Source organism: Balaenoptera physalus (genome assembly GCF_965194825.1).
Source record: "Balaenoptera physalus genome assembly, contig: SUPER_7_unloc_2, whole genome shotgun sequence".
NCBI classification, from domain to species: domain Eukaryota; kingdom Metazoa; phylum Chordata; class Mammalia; order Artiodactyla; family Balaenopteridae; genus Balaenoptera; species Balaenoptera physalus.
In genome coordinates this window covers 412,075-434,085 of record NW_028126533.1, presented here as the reverse complement: position 1 = coordinate 434,085, position 22,011 = coordinate 412,075, and the positions used below count along the sequence as shown (strand labels likewise).

The 22,011-nt window shown below is 36.8% G+C and overlaps 1 protein-coding gene across 5 annotated transcripts in view; it reads right to left on the bottom strand.

Moving 5' to 3' along the window:
- Window positions 1–22,011, bottom strand: part of LOC309665266 (low-density lipoprotein receptor-related protein 12-like) — a 146,105-nt gene that overhangs the window by 121,675 nt on the left and 2,419 nt on the right. Inside the window, exon 2 of one of the 5 annotated variants that reach the window (XM_082478895.1) lies at window positions 21,671–21,822. The exons of the other annotated variants lie outside the window; for them this stretch is intronic. The gene's annotated coding sequence lies outside the window, so the exon portion shown is untranslated. The remainder of the gene's footprint in view (window positions 1–21,670; window positions 21,823–22,011) is intronic. 5 annotated transcript variants of the gene reach the window in all.

The following is a 22,011-nucleotide window of genomic DNA, read 5'->3' as shown; positions in this document are numbered from 1 at the left end:
GAGGCCAGCATTACCTTGATACCAAAGCCAGATAAAGATACCACAAGAAAAGCAAACTATAGACCAATATCCCTGATGAACATAGGTGCAAAAATTCTCAACAAAATATTAGCAAACCAAATTCAAGAACACATTAATAGAAGTATATACGATGACCAAGCGGAATTTACTCCTAGGATGAAAGGATGGGTCAACATATGCAAATCAATAAATCCAACACATCACATCAATAAAAGAAAAAATAAAAATCACATGATCTTTTCAATAGAGAAAGAAAAAGCATTTGACATAAAACAACATCCTTTCATAATAAAAACCCTTAACAGACTGAGGATAGAAGGAACATACTTCAACATAAAGGCCATGTATAACAAACACAAGGGTAACATTATACCTGATGGAGAGAAATGGAAAGTGTTTCCTCTGAGACCAGGAACAAGGCAAGGATGCCCAGTCTCACTATTCTTATTCAATATAGTACTGGAAGTCCTAGCTAGAGCAATTATGCAAGACAAAGAAATAAAATATATCCAAATCAGAAATGAAAAAGTAAAACTGTCATTATTTGCTGATGATATGATTGAATATATAGAAAATCCCAAAGAATCAGCCAAAAAACTATTGAAATTAATCAACAATTTCAGTAAATTGGCAGGATACAAAGTCAACGTACAGAACTCAATTTCATTCCTCTACACTAATGATAAAGCATCTGAGAAAGAAATAAAGAAAACCATCCCTTTCACAATAGCATCCAAAACAATAAAATACTTAGGAATAAATTTAACCAAGGAAGTGGAAGATCTGTACAATTAGAACTGCAAAACTGCTGAAAGAAATCAAGGACACCAACAAATGGAAAGACACAAACAAAATCAAAGAAATTGAAGACACAAACAAATGTTCATGGATCCAAAGAGTTCATATTGTTAAAATATCAATAGTTCTAAAGCCATCAACAAATTGAACATAGTCCTCACCAAAATACCAAAGGCATTCTTCACAGAAAGAGAAGAAACAATCCTAAAATGTGTGTGGAACCACAGAAGACCTCAAACAGCCAAAGCAATCTTGAGAGAAAAGAGCAAAGCCAGAGATACCACACTTCTGGATTTCAAGCTATACCACAAAACCATAGTAGAAAAACAGTATTGTACTTGGGGGGAAAAAAGACAAATTGACCAACGGAACAGAATAGAGAGCCCAGAATTAAACCCTGGCATATACGGTCAACTAGTATTCAACAAGGAAGCCAAGAATACCCGGTGGAGAAAGGATAGCCTCTTCAACAAATGGTGCTGCAAAAATTGGAGAAACATATGCAGAACACTGAAAGTAGACCCCTATCTCACACCACTCACAATAATTAACTCAAAATGGCTCAAAGACTTAAACATAAGACCTGATGCCATAAGAATCCTAAAAGACGGTGCACAGGCCTCTCACTATCGTGGCCTCTCTTGTTGCGGAGCACAGGCTCCAGACGCGCAGGCTCAGTAGTTGTGGCTCACAGGCTTTGTTGCTCCGCGGCATGTGGGATCCTCCCAGACCAGGGCTCGAACCCGTGTCCCCTGCATTGGCAGGCAGATTCTCAACCACTGCGCCACCAGGGAAGCCCCCTAATAAATATTTTTTGAGTGAATAATTTATTTTGAAACTTTAGAGATTTTTTTTATCCTTCAATTTTCTCCACTAAAAATTGGAGACAAAATTATGTATTTCTTTCTGTATTATATGATTGTAGAAGAGTTAAAAACTGCTGCACAAATTTTTTAAAAACCTGTGATGAACATGAAAGGGTTAGATGTTCCTTTATATTTACAGGAGTGCTTCTTCTACAAGTCCATGTAACTTTAAAAACTTACAAAATTTAACAAAAAAATAACACCTATACTATAATATTTGATCCATAAATACTATAACAATTGTTAAAATTTTAGGACAAGATTTAAGTTACACAAGAAATTTTTACACTATGTTTGGTAATTTGGGCATTTTCATTGGAAAAAATTTAAAATAAAATAACCAACATATTCCAAAGCTAAAGATTCACTGCTTTGTGGTAGAATGAGAAAAGAGAATACACATTATTGCAAAGAAATGTGTATTTGGTGCTTTAAATAATCAACTGGGAGTTTCAAAAAGCTTGTCTAACTAGGATAAAACTCCATTCATACGCTGTCTTGCAATTTGGAAATACTTTCCTTTTGTCCATCCATCTCTCCTCCTCCCACCCTCTCCTTCTTCCTTGTCTTCCTCCTTTCCTCTCTTCCTTCTTTTCTCCAAGATATTCAACAGGGGACAGTTGTCAAAAAGATGTTCATAGCTAAAGGCAGCAAGTACAATCAATCCATTCAAAGCACAAGTACCAGTTAATGATCCCTCCATAAAATACCGCTTTTCTCATTTTGCCAGAGGGGAAAAAAAACAAGACAGTAACTTCTTTGTAGAGTTCCAAGAATATACACAAAATATATAGGGGAAAAAGGAAAATTTTATATTTTAGAAGTTGGATCCAAGTGACACCTAAAGTTTTAAAACAATTAATTCCTGGTAAATATTTTCAGGTTTAATCTACTGAGGTACACTATTATAATATAGCATTGCTGTTTAATGTAATGTTTACCTAAAAATTATTTAATTATTAATAGCAACAGTTCACTGAAAACTTGGGTCTCTGACCAAAAAATTTCCATAAAACAATCATTATGTTTAATTGTTCATGCTTATTCAAAAATACAGGCCACTGCTGTTACAAGAGTAGAAAACCCAATCATTTTAGGAAGTGTGTGTGTGTGTGTGCGCATGCACACGCATGCGTGCACGCACATATTTAACAAGTAAATAAAAAATTAGATTACTATTGAATAAAGCAGTGCATTCTCAGGTATCTCATTAGATACATATATAAAGATAAAATAACTATTTGGACGTGAAAACAAAGACTATTACAAGAGACAAAGAAGGACACTACATAATGATCAAGGAATCAATCCAAGAAAAAGATATAAAAATTGTAAATATTTATGCACCCAACATAGGAGCACCTCAATACATAAGGCAAATGCTAACAGCCATAAAAGGGGAAATCAACAGTAACACAATCATAGTAGCGGACTTTAACACCCCTCTTTCACCAACGGACAGACCATCCAAAATGAAAATAAATAAGGAAACACAAGCTTTAAATGATACACTAAACAAGATGGACTTAATTGATATTTATAGGACATTCCATCCAAACACAACAGAATACACTTTCTTCTCAAGTGTTCATGGAACATTCTCCAGGATAGATCATATCTTGGGTCACAAATCAAGCCTCAGTAAATTTAGAGAAAATTGAAATCACATCAAGTATCTTTTCCGACCACAACGCTATGAGACTAGATATCAATTACAGGAAAAAATCTGTAAGAAATACAAACACATGGAAGCTAAACAATACACAACTTAATAACCAAGAGATCACTGAAGAAATCAAGGAAGAAATCAAAAAATACCTAGAAACAAATGACAATGAAAACACAATCACCAAAAACCTATGGGATGCAGCAAAAGCAGTCCTAGAGGGAAGTTTATAGCAATACAATGCTACCTCAAGAAACAAGAAACATCTCAAATAAAAAACCTAACCTTACACCTAAAGCAATTACAGAAAGAAAAACAAAAAAAACCCCAAAGTTAGCAGAAGGAAAGAAATCATAAAGATCAGATCAGAAATAAATGAAAAAGAAATGAAGGAAACAATAGCAAAGATCAATAAAACTAAAAGCTGGCTCTTTGAGAAGATAAACAAAATTGATAAACCATTAGCCAGACTCATCAAGAAAAAAAGGGAGAAGACTCAAACCAACAGAATTAGGAATGAAAAAGGACAAGTAACAACTGACAATGCAGAAATACAAAGGATCATGAGAGATTACTGCAAGCAACTCTATGCCAATAAAATGGACAACCTGGAAGAAATGGACAAACTCTTATTAAAGCACAACCTTCCAAGGCTGAACCAGGAAGAAATAGAAGATATAAACAAACCAAACACAAGCATTGAAATTGACACTGTGATTAAAAATCTTCCAACAAACAAAAGCCCAGGACCAGATGGCTTCACAGGGGAATTCCATCAAACATTTAGAGAAGAGCTAACACCTATCCTTCTAAAACTCTTCCAAAATATAGCAGAGGGAGGAACACTCCCAAACTCATTCTACGAGGCCACCATCATCCTGATACCAAAACGAGACAACGATGTCACAAAGAAAGAAAACTACAGGCCAATATCACTGATGAACATAGATGCAAAAATCCTCAACAAAATACTAGCAAACAGAATCCAACAGCACATTAAAAGGATCATAAACCACGATCAAGTGGGGTTAATCCCAGGAATGAAAGGATTCTTCAATATACGCAAATCAAACAATGTGATACACCATACTAACAAATTGAAGGATAAAAACCATATAATCATCTCAATAGATGCAGAAAAAGCTTTCAACAAAATTCAACACCCATTTATGATTAAAAACCCTCCAGAAAGTAGGCATAGAGGGAACCTACCTCAACATAATAAAGGTCATATATGACAAACCCACAGCCAACATCTTTCTCAATGATGAAAAACTGAAACCATTCCCTCTAAGATCAGGAACAAGACAAGGGTGCCCACTCTCACCACTATTATTCAACATAGCTTTGGAAGTTACAGCCAGAGCAATCAGAGAAGAAAAAGAAATAAAACGAATCCGAATCGGAAAAGAATAAGTAAAGCTGTCCCTGTTTGCAGGTAACATGATACTATACATAGAGAATCCTAAAGATGCTCCCAGAAAACTAGAGCTATTCAATGAATTTGGTAAAGTAGCACAATACAAAATTAATGCACAGAAATCTCTTGCATTCCTATACACTAATGAGGAAAAATCTGAAAAAGAAATTAAGGAAACACTCCCATTTACCACTGCAACAAAAAGAATAAAATACCTAGCAATAAACCTACCTAGGGAGACAAAAGACCTATATGCAGAAAACTATAAGACACTGTTGAAAGAAATTAAAGATGATACAAATAGATGGAGAGATATACTATGCTCTTGGATTGGAAGAATCAACATTGTGAAAATGATTATACTACCCAAAGCAGTCTACAGATTCAATGCAATCCCTATCAAACTACCACTGGCATTTTTCACAGATGTAGAACAAAAATTTTCACAATTTGTATGGAAACACAAAAGACCCCAAATAGCCAAAGCAATCTCGAGAAAGAAAAACGGAGGTAGAGGAATCAGGCTCCCTGACTTCAGACTATACTACAAAGCTACAGTAATCAAGACAGTATGGTACTGGCACAAAAACAGAAATATAGATCAATGGAACAGGATAGAAAGCCTAGAGATAAACCCAAGCACATATGGTCACCTTATTTTTGATAAAGGTGGCAAGAATATACAATAGAGAAAAGACAGCCTCTTCAATAAGTGGTGCCGGGAAAACTGGACAGCTACGTGGAAAAGAATGAAATTAGAACACTCCCTAACACCATACACAAAAGTAAACTCAAAATGGATTAAAGACCTAAATGTAAGGCCAGACACTATCAAACTCTTAGAGGAAAACATAGGCAGAACACTCTATGACATAAATCACAGCAAGATCCCTTTTGACCCACCTCCTAGAGAAATGGAAATAAAACAAAAATAAACAAGTGGGACCTAATGAAACATAAAAGCTTTTGCACAGCACAGGAAACCATAAGCAAGACGAAAAGACAACCCTCAGAATGGGAGAAAGTATTTGCAAATGAAGCAACTGACAAAGGATTAATCTCCACATTTTACAAGCAGTTCATGCAGCTCAATATCAAAAAAACAAACAACCCAATCCAAAAATCGGCAGAAGACCTAAACAGACATTTCTCCAAAGAAGATATACAGATGGCCAACAAACACATGAAAGAATGCTCAACATCATTAATCATTAGAGAAATGCAAATCAAAACTACAATGAGATATCATCTCACACCAGTCAGAATGGCCATCATAAAAAAATCTACAAACAATAAATGCTGGAGAGGGTGTGGAGAAAAGGGAACACTCTTGCAATGTAAATTGATACAGCCACTACGGAGAATAGTATGGAGGTTCCTTAAAAAACGAAAAACAGATCTACCATATGACCCAGCAATCCCACTACTGGACATATACCCTGAGAAAACCATAATTCAAAAAGAGTCATGTATCACAATGTTCATTGCAGCTCTATTTACAATAGCCAGGACATGGAAGCAACCTAAGTGTCCATCGACAGATGAATGGATAAAGAAGATGTGGCACATATATACAATGGAATATTACTTAGCCTAAAAACGAAACGAAACTGAGGTATTTGTAGTGAGGTGGATGGACCTAGAGTCTGTCATACAGAGTGAAGTAAGTCAGAAAAAGAAAAACAAATACCGTATGCTAACACATTTATATGGAATCTTAAAAAAAAAGAATGTTCATGAAGAACCTAGGGGCAAGACGGGAAAAAAGACGCAGACCGACTAGAGACTAGACTGGAGGATACGGGGAGGGGGAGGGGTAAGCTGGGACAATGTGAGAGAGTGGCATGGACATATATACACTACCAAATGTAAAACCGATAGCTGGTGGGAAGCAGCCGCATAGCACAGGGAGATCAGCTCAGTGCTTTGTGACCACCTAGAGGAGTAGGATAGGGAGGGTGGGAGGGAGGGAGACGCAAGAGGGAAAGATATGGGGGATATGAGGATATATGTATACGTATAGCTGATTCACTTTGTTATAAAGCAGAAGCTAACACACCATTGTAAAGCAATTATACTCCAAAAAAGATGATAAAAAAAATGTCCATATTTCCCAAAAAAAAAAAAGATAAAATAACTATATGGTATTATTTTCACAAGGTACAACTAAACATTTCTTTAAAAATTTTTCTGAAGAGGGTGTTTTTTTCCCTTTCTGTACAAAACTTCCAAACTGTGCTGGTGTACAGCACTCATGTCAAATAGAAGGTGAAACATTTTAATTCCGCAGCAAGTGGAAATTAAAAATTCACAGAATTTGTTGAATTATACCAGGTATGGAAATGGTCTTCTCTTTCGTAAACCTGACTATATGTATATTATACATAAGACTACATATAAGCATTGTATAAGATTATAGAACTTAAAATTAGTTTATAAAAGATACAAATCTGTTAACCTAAAAGGAACTCCAGATTTTTATAGAAAATGCATCATAAGATCCAATTTCATTCTATTTAAAAATCTGAGAAATCGACAAATATTTTAATCACTTACAGGAAAATGTTTCAGTTATTTCTCAGCAACAATAATTGGTGAAAGTTTCTACGTATAATAATAGTAAGATGTTAAGGACGTGAATTATATTGTGTCACCCAAATCCACCCAGTGGTGCTACTCATCATTCTTAACAGTTTTCACAGGTCTGCTTCCACAAGCCAACAGTAGTCTATAAAAAAAATAGATTGGGTAAAAAAATCCACATGCTTAAATGGCCTCATACACCTATTCTAAAGTACAAACAAACTTTCACTGTTTAACCAAGAATATTCTCACTATCAGATGAAAGAACAATGAATGAAAAAACATGCAATCATATTAAAACATGAAACAGAAAACAGGACTTTTTCTGAGGAGGAAAATCAGTTTCATGATTTTGAAAAGCACACAAAATATCACATTTAATTTATTTTCTACTGATCATCCTTCTATTTATAACGCAATACTTTATCTCAATTTTTAAACAATGTCCATGGTTAAATTCTATTTATTTCTCAAAGAATATTAGCAAGATTTTAGTCTCCCTCTTCATCCTCCCCACTCATGTTTTACGATGGTTTAAATAATAGTTTCTAGTAAAAAAGTTATTTTCCTTCAGAACTTATACTTATTTCTATATTTCTTTTTGCTTCTTGTATTACAGCTCTGCTGAAGTTAAATTAGCTCTCATTCCATTAGAGCAAATAAGTTTATATCATTATTTTTGGTGGTTTAAAATGTGACCATGTTTCTAGGTATTTTTTTTTAAATTATTGTTTTCCATTCATCTAACTCAGCACAATATGAGCTTTTGTAAGTGAGATACATTATTGCTTTTCAGTTTTAAGAAATTTTATTTTTATGTTACTAATTCTTTTAAATTTATTGAAACTGGTTTTATGGTTAAGTAAAAATGTAAATACTGCACATGTAATTGAAAAGCCTGCATAATATTTTCTAACTGTTATATATATATATCCTTAAAATCAAAGTTAGAAATAATTTATTCAAATCTCTATATCCTTATCACTTCATTTTATTCTATTTTATGCTTATTTGTCTCTTTTTCTCAGTTATTTTCTCCTCCCCTCTCTTCTTGCTTTCTGTTGAACAGACTGAAATCTACCCCCATCCCATTCCATTTTTCCTACTGGTTTGAAATGTGTATGTCTTATTACTCTTCTTTAAGTGGTCATCCTTAAAATTTTACACTGCATTCTGCTTAACAATTTAACAAAGCCTAAAATTAAACAAAATAATGCAGGGACCTTAGAATGCTTTAGGTCTGGTAAGCCTTTTCCAACTATATTTTCAATTGTTCACTTAGATTTATCTTGTCTTCTTCCTTTGAATTCCATCAACTTCATAAAGATGTTGTTGTACAAACAGCTTTATTACTGTTCAAATATGTGATTATACCTGAGGACCTGCCATTTGTTTCTAGCTACTAGATTATAAGTACTCATAACTGCCCTCTGTAATAATTTTCTTTCTTGCTAAGTATATCCATTAACACTTCTTTAGTGAAGGTTAATTGGCCTTAAATGCTCTTTGATTTTCTATTTCTGTGAATGGCTTTATCTTACCTTCATTCTTGAAAGAGAAAGAAAGAGAAAGTCAATGAGTCTACAATTCTTGGTTGGTAATTATTCCCTCTCAGAACTTTAACAGTTCTTGTCTCTGATTTTGTTTGTTTATTTGTTATACTTATCTTTTATCTGCTTTTAACACCTCTTGATTCTGGTGTTCTACAGTTCCAATATAAAGTGTTGTTTTGGGTGGGAATTTATTTTCCTTTGTATTACTAGGGATTTGAGAGGTTTCCTGAATCTAAACATTGGTGATTGTCTTCAATTCTGGGCAATTCCCATAGATTATCTCTTAAGTATTTCTTTTTCCCACATGCTCTTCCTTCTAGAACTTAGATCAGATACAAAAATCAATCGCATTACCCCACCCCCTAACCTGGCTTTCATATTTTCCATCTCTTCATATCTCTGTGGTGCATGCTGGTTATTTATTTCAAATGTGTCTTCTAATTTGTTGAGTCTCTCTTCACCTGTGTCTAATCTGCTGTTTCAGCATTCACTAAATTCTTTATTTCAGTGATTACATTTTTCATTTCTCAATACTACTCTTTTTCAATTCTACTTGATCATTTTGATAGTCCCTTATTCTTTTCATTCTTCTAATCTTTCATTTCTTTATACATATAAAATAAATTTTATATCCTAAATCTATTTCAATATATACATTTATTTTGGTCTAATTCTGTAGTTTATTATTTCTGATGATTCTTCCTCTTGCATTTTATGTTTTTATTTTTATTGTGAGCATATGTTTCCTGGAAATGGATCTGTAAGAGCCTAGATGACTATATTCAACAGGAAGACAAGACATGGAGAGAAAGTGCCAGAAGTAGAGGGAGGGGTAACTGAAAGTCCTGATGGAAGAATGCCAGTGTAGCTAGATGGTGGTTGTAGTTTAGGTTCAGTTAAAGGAGGGACTAGGAACAGTAAGTGAAGGGAAGGGACCTTTCAAGGAATAAATGTGTGTGTGTGTGTGTGTGTGTGTGTGTGTGTGTGTGTGTGTGTGATGTGAGGGAAGATTCGAAAATCTTTACCCAGAAAAGCAAGATCATCAGGTAAGTGGTCTTTAGAAAGATTATTCTGGCAGCAGGATAGCAAATGGATCAGAAGGAGGTGAGGTAGAGACAGGAAAATCATGAAGACAACAACAGTAAATGCCAGAGATTTAGAGGCTTTGAATAAGTCAGTGATGGGATGACTGAAGAAAAGGGGACATGAGAAAATTCAAGAGATGGGGCTAAACCTAACCTTTCACAATCAAGCAGTAATGCTCTCTTTCCAAGGATCCACACCAAAGTTTTCATACCCATTCTAAGTGAGATGACATTCCAAAGCATACAAAATATGTTTGACTTGGACACTAACACTCATTTCACTATCATAAATGTCAAACAACCCATATTGATGGTCAGATACTATATGTCTTAGAAGACTTCATAAAAAACAGCCAGATAACAAGCAGTATATGTTTCAGCAGCATATTGTCTTAATCTGGGGAGTCCTTTTCAGCTAACGGAAAAATATATAAAACCGAAAGAAGTCAAAGTTGCTAGTGACAATTTAATCCAAATAGCTTAATCTGAAAAGCTTTATTGCTTAGAGAGATATAATATTACAGAAAGCTGAAACATATCAATGTACTGTTAGAGTTTCTAATTCTATGACATAAACTTATTTTTAAATATTCTTCTTTTGTAATATTGTCTTAATCTTGCAGTATTAGTGATACTACTTTGAATAATGGAAATACCCAGTATAAATGCCTTTCCCTAAAATTGCTTATCTGATTATTCTACCCAAAGTCATGGACCAAAGTCACATTTCTGATTTTACACTTGAGATCAACAGGAGCAAGAGTAATGGCTAAAATTCACTGAGGACTTACTATGTTCCAGGCATTATTTATATATATTAATTAATTTAATCTTCATAACAAGTCTATGAGATGGGTTATAATTATTACTTATATTTTTGGAGACAAGGAAGCTGAGACACAGAAAGGATAAGCACATTACCCAGGGTCACACAGCTGGCATTCATCAGTGGAAGCAGAAACCTAATCCAAACATTCCTTTCATAACCACTCCACTCCACTGCCTATCTGAAAGTGTGACTCATTATGTTAGTACATCTTGTTGAATTTTATAGTTTTATGCTGTTTGAAGGAGTGCTGCTGGAATCATCTTCATTTCTATACCTCCACTGGGCCCTTCTATGTAATTCTGAAAATACGAACGATCTTTGTTTGAAAAGAGAGGTAGTCTTTAAGTGATAGCATGTGCATTTTGTCATGCCTTTGAGCTAGCTAGTCATAAAACTTCTCAAAGATAGTAACAGGTTTTGTTGACAATAATGGCCAGCCATAAACAGACTCAGAAATGCCTCACCCTAGACCAGGGGGTCAAGTCTGCAAGCACAATGGGAGCTTCCACTTGATGTTGCAGGTTACTGGACACAGAGTCCATGGTTCGCACTCCCAGAGGCAGCTGTGACCCAAATGAATTTAGCCTCATGGGTGTCAAGGAGACAACTGGACACCTACACTGAAGTGCAATGGCCACCTGTGCACCTGCAGGCCCTCTGCCCTGATGTGCAGTGAGCCTTTCCCACCTGGATTAGATGCTGCTTCAAGTATCAGGTAGACACTATGAACCAGGCTTGTGGAGAATGCCAATTACACACTGCCCCCAGGCACCTCTGTTTCAGGCTCCTCCTGAATATGGAGCCTTGCTGAGATCAGACTTGATCAAGATCTCCCTAGATAACAGTCATCTTGCCTAATAATACCTGCCAGAAGGCCTCCTCTTTGCTGCTTGTTGGTCTTTGGTAGTTCCCCTGACACCTGGCCTTTTCAAGCTCTCCCTCAGGGCTTCCCAGCAACTTTTAGAACAGGCACCATGCTTTTTATCAAAGCCTTGGGTCAGAAGTTATGTCAGGCATTTTCCTACTGGAAGAAAACAAAACACTCAAAATCAGCCAATGGATCCTTCCATGAACAAATCAGTTGGCTAGTAGAGAGCTCAGGGATAGTCACATAAAAATTCATTTTGATTAGGCCACCTAAAAAATGATTATAAAATACACAGGGGGATTCTGCAGATATTCTATATACTTTCAAGGTAGCATATTTAAAGTAGATTAATTTCTCCATTTATTTGGTACTTACTGAGTACCATCAGCAAAGCACTGCAGGAACAAAGAAGCGTGATTCTGTTTTCAGGAAGTTTAAAATCTGATTAAGGAGGGAGACATGTAACCAAGCATCTGTTCTATGAAGCCAGTAAGAGCCTGAAAGCTAGTGCTTTTCATAATAGATGTTAAACTAATTACCTAAATGGATTGTGCATTTTGCTTTCTTGTCAAAGTGATGCAGTCAAAGCACCTGGTCAAGGATCAAGTTGCAATCACTTCCTGGCTCCACCACTGGTCATGAGGGCCAACCTTTCCTGTCACAGTAGCTGGATAAGAGCAGTCACAACACAGACAAAACAGTGGAAGTCAGATCTGGGGATCTTGCTGGTTGTTTGGGGAAAGAGAACCATTCACCTTTTTACTTATCCAACAAATATGTATTGAGAACCCACTGTCTTCCAGGACCATCCCTGTGCTCTGGGGATTAGGAAGTAGGAATAACAACAAAAAGAAAGAGGAAGTGTCTGCTTTCCTGGAGCTTGAGTTGAGGGAATAAACAAATAAATACATGCTTAGTGCTTCAGGGTAATAAGGACCAAAGTCCAAATAGAGGAAAGCATTCTCTCTACCACTGTGATCAGGAAGGTCGACCTTGGACATGGAGCTACCAAGCAGATTCCTGCCTGAGCATCAAGCTGACACTGGGAAGACAGAGCGGAAACATGAAGAGAGGCTGATCCTGATGGCACAGCCTCATCTGGATCTAACCTTGCCTGAAATGCAATGATGTGAACCAACAATTCCCCGTTTTGTTGAAGTCACTTGCCAATACCCCAGTCCTTCACACTCCCATTTCTTATTACTCCACATAGAATCAAACAACCATTAAGTCCTGAAAGTGTTATTTGTGTGCAGTGTCACGTTCTCATTCTCACTGCCATCCTCCCACTTCAGTCCCTCTTACACCTGGGAAATGGAATAAGAGTGGAAGACCTCAGGGGGATGGATCCCACAGGAAGTAGTGAAGGAGGAAGGACACCTCTTTGGCTGGCCAAATCCACGCAAGTCAACCCAGGAAGTCATTCGGCATCACCTCCATCTAAGAAAATGGAAGAAGATGCTCATGAAGGCTCTGGGCATGTTGATGCTGGGGGTTGGGAAGGAGGCCTTGGGAGGGTGGGTAAGCCTGTCTCATCCCTAGGGAACTGGGATGGTGATTAAGATACAACATATGTCCTTTTCATGCTCAAATGCGCAATAGCCTGCAGGATGTATCTCCCCACTCCTGCTTCACCTTGCAGCAATATTCATGAGGAAAAGGAACTTTCCCTAGGCAAACATGCAGCCTATCTTCCAACAAATGAATCCTATCACTTAGAAGAAGAACAAGTGAAATCAGTCCATAGTGATGCAAATCTCCCAAAGATCAGGTTTTCAGGTTTCTTAAAATAGATCAGTAGTTCATCATGACAAAAGAATAGTAAATAATTATGATCCAAAATTTATTCTTATAAACGGAAAAATCAATATTATGTTTGTTAACCTTGTACCATAGTTCAAAATAGATCATTTGACTTACCTCTAATAGGTAATTGACTCTGAGATCTGTCAATTCTACTGTGTTCTATGCCAGAAAAAATATTTTTCAGAAATGTTCCTTGTCACTTTAAGAAAGCAAAAAGTAATTTGGCGTTTGCTCCCTTAAACTCCCTTATACTTACCTTAACTAAACTCTAGTCAACATATCCTCTTTCAGTCCCCCAGTTTTTTTAACCCCTCGCAATGACGGCATGGTTCACACCATAGAAAAGGATGTGCTCTGAAATGTCGAGGCTCACAGGTTTTCTTATCAGAACTTCCGTGAATCGAGACTTCCCTGGTGGAGCAGTGGTTAAGAGTCCGCCTGACAATACAGGGAACACGGGTTCGATCCCTAGTCCAGGAAGATCCCACATGCCGCGGAGCAACTAAGCCCACGCACCACAACTACTGAAGCCCTTGCGCCTAGAGCCCATGCTCCGAAACAAGAGAAGGCACCTCAATGAGAAGTCCGCGCACCACAACAAAGAGTAACCCACGCTGGTGGCAACTAGAGAAAGCCCGTAGCCTCAGTGCCGCAATGAAGACCCAACACAGCCAAAAATTAATTAATTAATTAAAAAAAGAAAACTTCCATGAATTAACACAACGTTGCAGAGAAGCCTAAGAATCACAGACACACAGCAGCTAGCCAGCTTGATGACATTACACAGCTATATTTTTCTTTTTATGTTGTATTATTATACTTTTAGTGTATAGCAATGTCCTTATTCTCAAGTTTCTAATCATCAAAGACACAGCAAACGTAAAGCTATATGACAAATCCTTAATTTTGATAATCTCCAAACATTTGAACAGATGTCTATAGAAACATATTATTTTTCTTACATCAGCCAAATCTGAGACATTAAAATAGTTAACAGTTCTTAAAATATTTTCTTCCATAATAGAAGTTTATATTAAAATTACTTTCTTTGACCTGAATCAAATTACTGAATTATTTTCGCATGCTAATCAGATTCCCTTTATTATATCTACTCGCCTTTAAATCAAAATCCTACCAGCCATTCCTTAGAACTGTAGTAACAGGAACCAGGACCTGGGAAGGCCTCAGAGGCAGGTTAAGTGCTGCTGGTTCTAACGGTGGCTGCATAGCAATATCCTAGAACACAAAACACCTCCGACACGTGAAGGCAATAGTTTCAACTGGGGCTCAACTGGGTCAGGGCAGATGTCTTTGTATTTCCTGATTGCTCACATGCTCAGAAATCCAAAGTGGAGAATATCCGTTCTGCATGGTAACAAGTAAGAAATAGCTCAATCCCACGTAACTGGATCGTCACCTAATCCAATCTGAGCCTCGCTTACAACTATTGACAGTGGTTTTTAATTCCTTCAGCAGGTCTCTCTACCCAACCAGCCTCCCTTAAGACACACAAACATACGTACACACACATGGTTCATTCTGCCACTTCTCCCACCAATTCACCACTCCGAGGAAGAGTGTATTTAGCTTAACTTTATCAAGCTCTTTGGCTGCCTGAGGATTTATAAATGTTAAAATAAAAACTAATTACAACCTTGAGAACTGCAGGTGGCACCTGGTCTTATGTCTCAAGGCAGCAGGTCGCTCCTGCATCATCCAAGCAGCAATGTCACTGCTTGCTCCTAAGCTCCAGAGAAACCCTCTGTTGGGTCTCGAACACCCCAAGTAATGAGATGCTACTGAAACGATCATGTGGGGACCCTAGGTCTATGCCACAGCGTTCAGTGGCTTCTGAGGTTATCGAAACTGCCACTGATTCCAAACAAGGTTCACCAGCCCCTTCCTCCCACAGTGGTCCAGTGAACACGTGGCATAAAAATTCCTTCTCCACAGGTGACAGCCACTAAGGCCAGAGATGGAACCACAGGTGATACAACTTAGGAACACATAAATTTAAATATCTGATACACCATTTACCATATCCCTAAAATGACTCATCCGAAAGGATCATATTTGCCAGTTTCAAAAACAAACTTTTTTCAAGTTTCTCTCCATGTGTTAGCTATAACTAGCACATCCTCCATGAGTATCTTTTCCTGATGTACTACCGAGTAAAAACCTAATAAAAGCCATAGCCTAGATAAAATATATCATTTTTTCATTTGTGATTAACAGCCTTGGAGGGAGGTTTTTTTTTAAACTGGTCCATTAAACGGGCATATATTTAAATAAAAATTATATAGTTTCTAACTTTAAACTACTCAAAATTTCAAGTACTTTATGTTTCAATTCTATTTCAAATCAGTACACTGAAAATACCCATTACCTGGAAACTAAGGAGAATATTTTTATTTTTTATGGCGAGCCAGACTCCCTATATTATTATTGAAAAGTAAAGTTTCTAATGAACCAGAAAGGAAATTTATTGTAAAGCAACACTCAAACTAAGCACATGTATTATCACACAAGGTTATGTGTACACCTACCAGACATGTGCAATCTCTATGTCAAAGCTTTATTTTCAAAAAGTTAAAAACACAACACGTACAAATATAGAACAAATGCATGCCAAAGAATCATAAACTCATTAATGACTAATCCAGTAAAAGAGCATTTTGAGAAACTAGGAATTTACAGGCATTTATAGAAGAACATTAGAATGAGATTGCTAGGTTACAAAAAAACTGATCAATGTCCTACAGGGCAATAAAACCTTTGTAGTTACCATATGTACCTGAAAAAAAAAAAAAAAAGAAATCATCAATTTCAGCGTCTAAACTCCAATCAAATGGTAAATGACCAAGTCAGACATGGGTGCATTCTACTAGGTAATTAAACAATCATGTGGGCCTATTAAACAATGTTCCTGCATAATGTCAAAAGGTCACTCTATCATACCCTCTCTTTTTTTAACTTTTTATTTTACATTGGAGTATAGTTGATCTACAATGTTGTGTTAGTTTTTACAGTATTTACAAGTTGTGTATAACTTTAATTAGCACACAGATTTTAACCTTACGCCATAGAACTCAAACTGGAAAAAACAAGTATGATATTTTGAAGGAACGTATTACATGTGGCTTCCTGCCTCTCAGAAATAGGTAGACATAAATAATTCAGTTTTTAAAAGTTATTCAATACGATGCAACAGAGCCTATAGCAATCAGCACCGCAACGGGCCCCAGGTAGGCAGATTGAGTGGGGACACTTTGGAAGTTACTCTGAAGAACTTTGTATGTTGAAGCCAAGCCTTTAAAGGCTCTGAAAAGTTAAGTGGGGAGAAGATCCAGAGGTTAATTTCATATTTGTTTGTCAGGATTAGAATTAGAATTGCAGGTCAACCCTGGATCTATTCATTCCAAATTGTTTGAACTCTTTTATACTTTTATAAGTATACTTTTATATTCAAATTCTGATTTTGATTTAAAGGGAAAAATTCAAATTCAAATTTGCTCAGTTAATTGAGATTTTTGTCAGTGAATATGTCCTTTATTTAGTACTCTTGAATGATTTGGGGTTTTTTTTCCAAATCAACTCAAAGGAGCAGACATTCTTGAGCTCCAGTCTTCTCCCCAGAACAGGCTTTCAGGCGTGGGAGGGTCACTGATAATGTGTCTTTAGGGTCATTTTGTTTGTTTGCTTAAAGAGTGTCCCCCAGTTGCATAAGCTTCAGGACCCTCACAGCTCTAGCCTTGCCTGTCACTCTGTGTTGATAGTCACATAGACTTTGTAAGTTTTTTTGGAGAAAAAAATGTTGTTGTTTTCCCGAAGTTTTCAAAAATATTCTGACCTCAGTATTTCTGGGAAGTTTATTCAAATATGATTTTTTTTTAAAAACGGTCCGTTTACCAGTTTGTTGAAGACTCTTTCCAACAAGTCCAAGCTCCAGTGCTTACTAAATACCTCTCTCCATATTCTATGCTCATTTTCCCCAACATGTTTCACTGAATCACGAATGGATTCCCCATTCACCTGCTCCAGGGGCACATCCTCTGATAGGCTCCCTCCCTAAACCAAGGAACATATTACATACGGTCTAATGCCTTTCAGAAATAGGTAGACATAAGTAATTCAATCTAAATATCAACCAAAATACTGACATTTTCTTATTCAGATTATATCTCTTCTTCCTCCCCAAAGATCTGAAAATTCATAAAGAAACAGTAGATTCACAGGGATAATCCTGATTAACTTGGAGGATTCGACTCACTCTAGAAAACCACTAAGCACACTATTGAGACAAAAAGAAGCCTGCACCAATTAAAACAGTAGCAGGATTTTAGTCCATATTACCCAAGGTGAAAACTTCTTTATGGACTGTATTGTCTTAGCACACATGGCATTACTTGAGAGTGACTGTGCTCACATAGCAATAGAATATGTTGATGACACTTAGCAAATAATTACAAAGAATCTGTGCCCATTGAAATGACAGGAGTTCTGACAAACAATACCCTTGAGAAGAGACATTTGATAAACACACTATTAGACATTCACTTAAATCAATTCTCACGATTTTATATTTCTTAGCAGTTGTAGCATTATGTTCAGTTCCTCCATTCTGCAATTCCTGTATTTTTATACCAAATTCTTAAGGTTAATCATGTTATTGGGTTAGGATAATTTATACAACAAGTGTCTCACTATTATACTGTGTTATGTTATTTTTCTTTTAAAAGAATAATATTGTATGATAATATCTATTAGAGGATCATATTAATAAACTTTCATTAAAGATGATACAGTAACACTTTAGCACATAAGGAGCCATTGCTCCAGTGAAGAAAGGATTCAAATCTGATACAAATCTTCAAATTGAGGTGCTAATATATTTGCCTAGATCAAGCACTAGGTATTACATGAAGAGCACATGTTTGTCTCCCATGCTGGCCAACAAAATGGGCTTGATCTGCTCCCCCAACCAAGGGCAGAGACCTCTCATACATATGCAGGACATAACAGGGAGGAGACATTCTTGGATAAAAACAAATCCTGATTACCACTCCTAGAACAGTGATTCAAGTTGTGTGCCCCACCTGTAGTGGGCCAGAAATACATCTTTTATTCTCACAACAAGAAGGGCACTTTTGACAGGGGAAGGAAACAAAAGAAGACTTCTAGAGAAAATTACAAGTACTGAGATTTAACAAGGTGCGGATGAGTGTGTAACACTCACTAAATTGAACCCCTGGATCTATAAATATCATCATTTACGTCAAATAATCACCATCAACAGCGGCTGAAATGTCTAACACTGGCTTCAGTCCTTTTCAGAGACTTCAGTCCTTTTTCTTTTCACTGGGGAGTAGAGTTACGGAGGACAGCAGCTACTAGCTATAGCTGGTACTTTACTTATATGGGGAAAATAATTCAGCTGTAAATTAACTTCCAATTGTGTTGTTCCTTAATCGGGAAAGAGTGAACATTACTCCTCAAAGTGACATGCGATCCAGGAGACAGATTTACAATACTAAATATGCAATCAAAACACTGACATTTTCTTATTCAGATTATATCTCTTCTTCCTCCCCCTCCCAAAAAGATCTGAAAGTTCATAAACAAATAGTAGATTCACAGGGATAATCCTAAAACAGAGAGCTACTGCCCTCTTCCACTTGTGGCTCACGGTAGGAAGTGAGCAAACCAACCACTGTCTGCACAACAACTTCTGGAAAACAGGGCTCTAACTTGGAATCTATATTCTAACTTTCCTCTTGCATTCCATTTAAGAGGATAACTCCATTAGAATAACACTTTCATCTTGACTAAATACAAAGAGTTCTAGAAGGCAGACCAAGTAGAGATGCACAATTTTTAAATATCAGATCCTAGAGGATGCTGTCCATTCAACTTGTTTTATCTTCAAAAAGACAGAGAATAAGAGAAAAAAAAAAAAAAAGCCCATGTTTTTGGCTATTTAGAAACATTACTCTCGCCCTGTGTAGACTCCTCCTGACTTAAAATTTCCCATTAATTATAAAGATTCATGTCAAAACATGGATAATTTCTGAGATGTCAAATGTTTCAACCAAGTCCTGTATGAGAGTATGTCTTATGCCAGAACCTCACCCAGGTTGACACCCCCCCCCACACCCCCGTCTGACTAATTTACTACTGAGAACCAGTTGTAAATAGAGGAAAAATGTCACTGTATCCTTTTGGGGAGAAGATCTTTACCTTTTTAAAAATTTACATACAGTTCTCATTATTTTATCAGGGCTTAAGAATATTTCATTTTTGTTAGTTTTAAAGTCTTGTCTGAAAAGATTACTTGAGTTCTTAAAACACTTCTTAGGAATAAAAGGTTAGCGATCAAAAGACTTGAGCAAATGCTGGTGTTCCTGATTTCTTGTTGGTAGCCTAAATCCCATCCTGCTGGCAAACTCCTCTTCAGAATTTCTCAAATGATGGGACAGGACTAAAAGAACCCTCTACCTTGATTTATGTAGTAACAAATTTCAAATATGGGTTTGAAATACCTTGCTTGTATATACATCTACACATACAAACAAACACCTCCCAAATATTCGAGAGTTAAGGAAAAATCCAATTGGTCAAATTAGCTAATCTAGACTATAATAAGATTCATTCACCATTACTTCTACTGCTACAAAGGATACTGTCAAATGAGATTAGCAAGCAATGATCAAACACAGTTTGTGTACCCTCTATGAATCTTTAAGTCTGCAAAGACATTTAAATATATACTTGACACTTGAACAACTATAGTAGCCATCTTTGCGTTGATCAAGGACTCTATAGTATCTAAAATGTTCTTAGCCATGCAAATTTACATCGGTACTTTTAACTTACTGAACTTTTAATCAGAGTACTAAGCACATCTAAATAAAACAGAGGCTGAAAAGTGAAAACTAGCATTGACATTTGAAGAGTCAGCCAGAGACCCAGACGAACTGAGCTTAGAGATATATTCAATTCAGAAAAGGCTATCTGCCTGGATATTCAGACATGGAGCACCTCAGAGCATGTGACTCTTAAAAAAGATGCTCAGTATGAAGAACATGATACCTCTGTGGATTTCAGGGAATAAAATACAAACAGAAAACAAAGAAATATCAAAATAACTGATCTTGCAATATCCTGTAATCACAACTAAGGAGACAAGAAAGGCAGCACAGCACTCTGCTTCTCTTATAAGGGAAGGATTTTTGAAGCCATGTTTCCTTTAAGTAAGAGTGACCTCTGGTGACTTTTTAATTGCACCTCAGTGTACTATGTTAAATTATTCTACAATTCTTTTATACTAGCAATTCATTTAGTACTACATTTTTAATTTCTTAGCAAAGTGATAAATGCTTTACTGCAGGACCTAAGGATTTCATGTAAATGCCTCCATTTTAATTAATTCATGGAAATTGTGCCCAAAGCTAAATTAAAATTCTGTCTGAAACAGTGGGCAGTATTTTCTTAAAGGAGACTAAGGCTCATTTTCAGGAGTGACTCATATAATATGGCATTAAATGAGCTGATACTAAATGATGACAACACAAACTTATCACAGCCTCGGGGCATATATGGATGAGTGCTGGAAGGGTAACTATTTGTACAATATGCTTTTCACTTTAGCACAAACTTCCTGGTAAGGGCGGAGTTCCCCAGCCCACCCCACCCCCAGATAAAACTGGATACCCAGCAGCAAGGTCGGTTTCTAACATGCCTACTAGCACTTTCTTGAAATGCATAATAGCTTGCCTTACTCCCTACAACCTGATTTAAAAAAAATTCTTGAGGGGGATGGGGTGTGGATGTAGGACTAAGGGGGCTTTCTTCCAATCGCTCAAGGAAAGAAAAGCGCTATGATGGAAATTTCAATCTGAATAACACTTCGAAAACTTTTTCCGATTTCCAGATTAAAATGCCTTGAGGTCGGCTGAATCAATTTGGCTAGCATCTTTAGATCAGACTCACATTGCCAGTCCAGAACTGAGAGGTTAATACATCTTCACTGAACCAACAAAATGAGAAACACAGCACATCACGATATACAAGCATGTGCACTTGCAAATGAACCTGAATGGCAGGTTATGTTTTTCCTTTAAGCAACAGCCTTCTAATTCTGAGGGGTCTCTCCTTCTCGTAATTCTGGGGACTAACCAGGTTTGCCGCCTGGGCTCTGCTGCGGAGCCTGCCCGCCGCTGCAGCGCCCGAGTTCTTGGTACCCGATTCCGCAGGGCGCCAACTGCAAACATCTACGCTAATGCAGGACCCGGCCAGGTCGGCCAACGATTTCCTTTCTGACATAAATCCTGCAAAATGTATTCATGGTAAAAAGAAATAAATGACATATTGGCATGCTCTTCTCTCCTCATCTCCTGCTATTCTCTCAGGTCTCTCTCCGCCTCAATATTCTCATGCTAATTTTAGGTTTTACTAGAACTTGAGCTTTCTCAATGAATATTCAAAACAACAGCACACAGACAAAATTCAGCTCACAG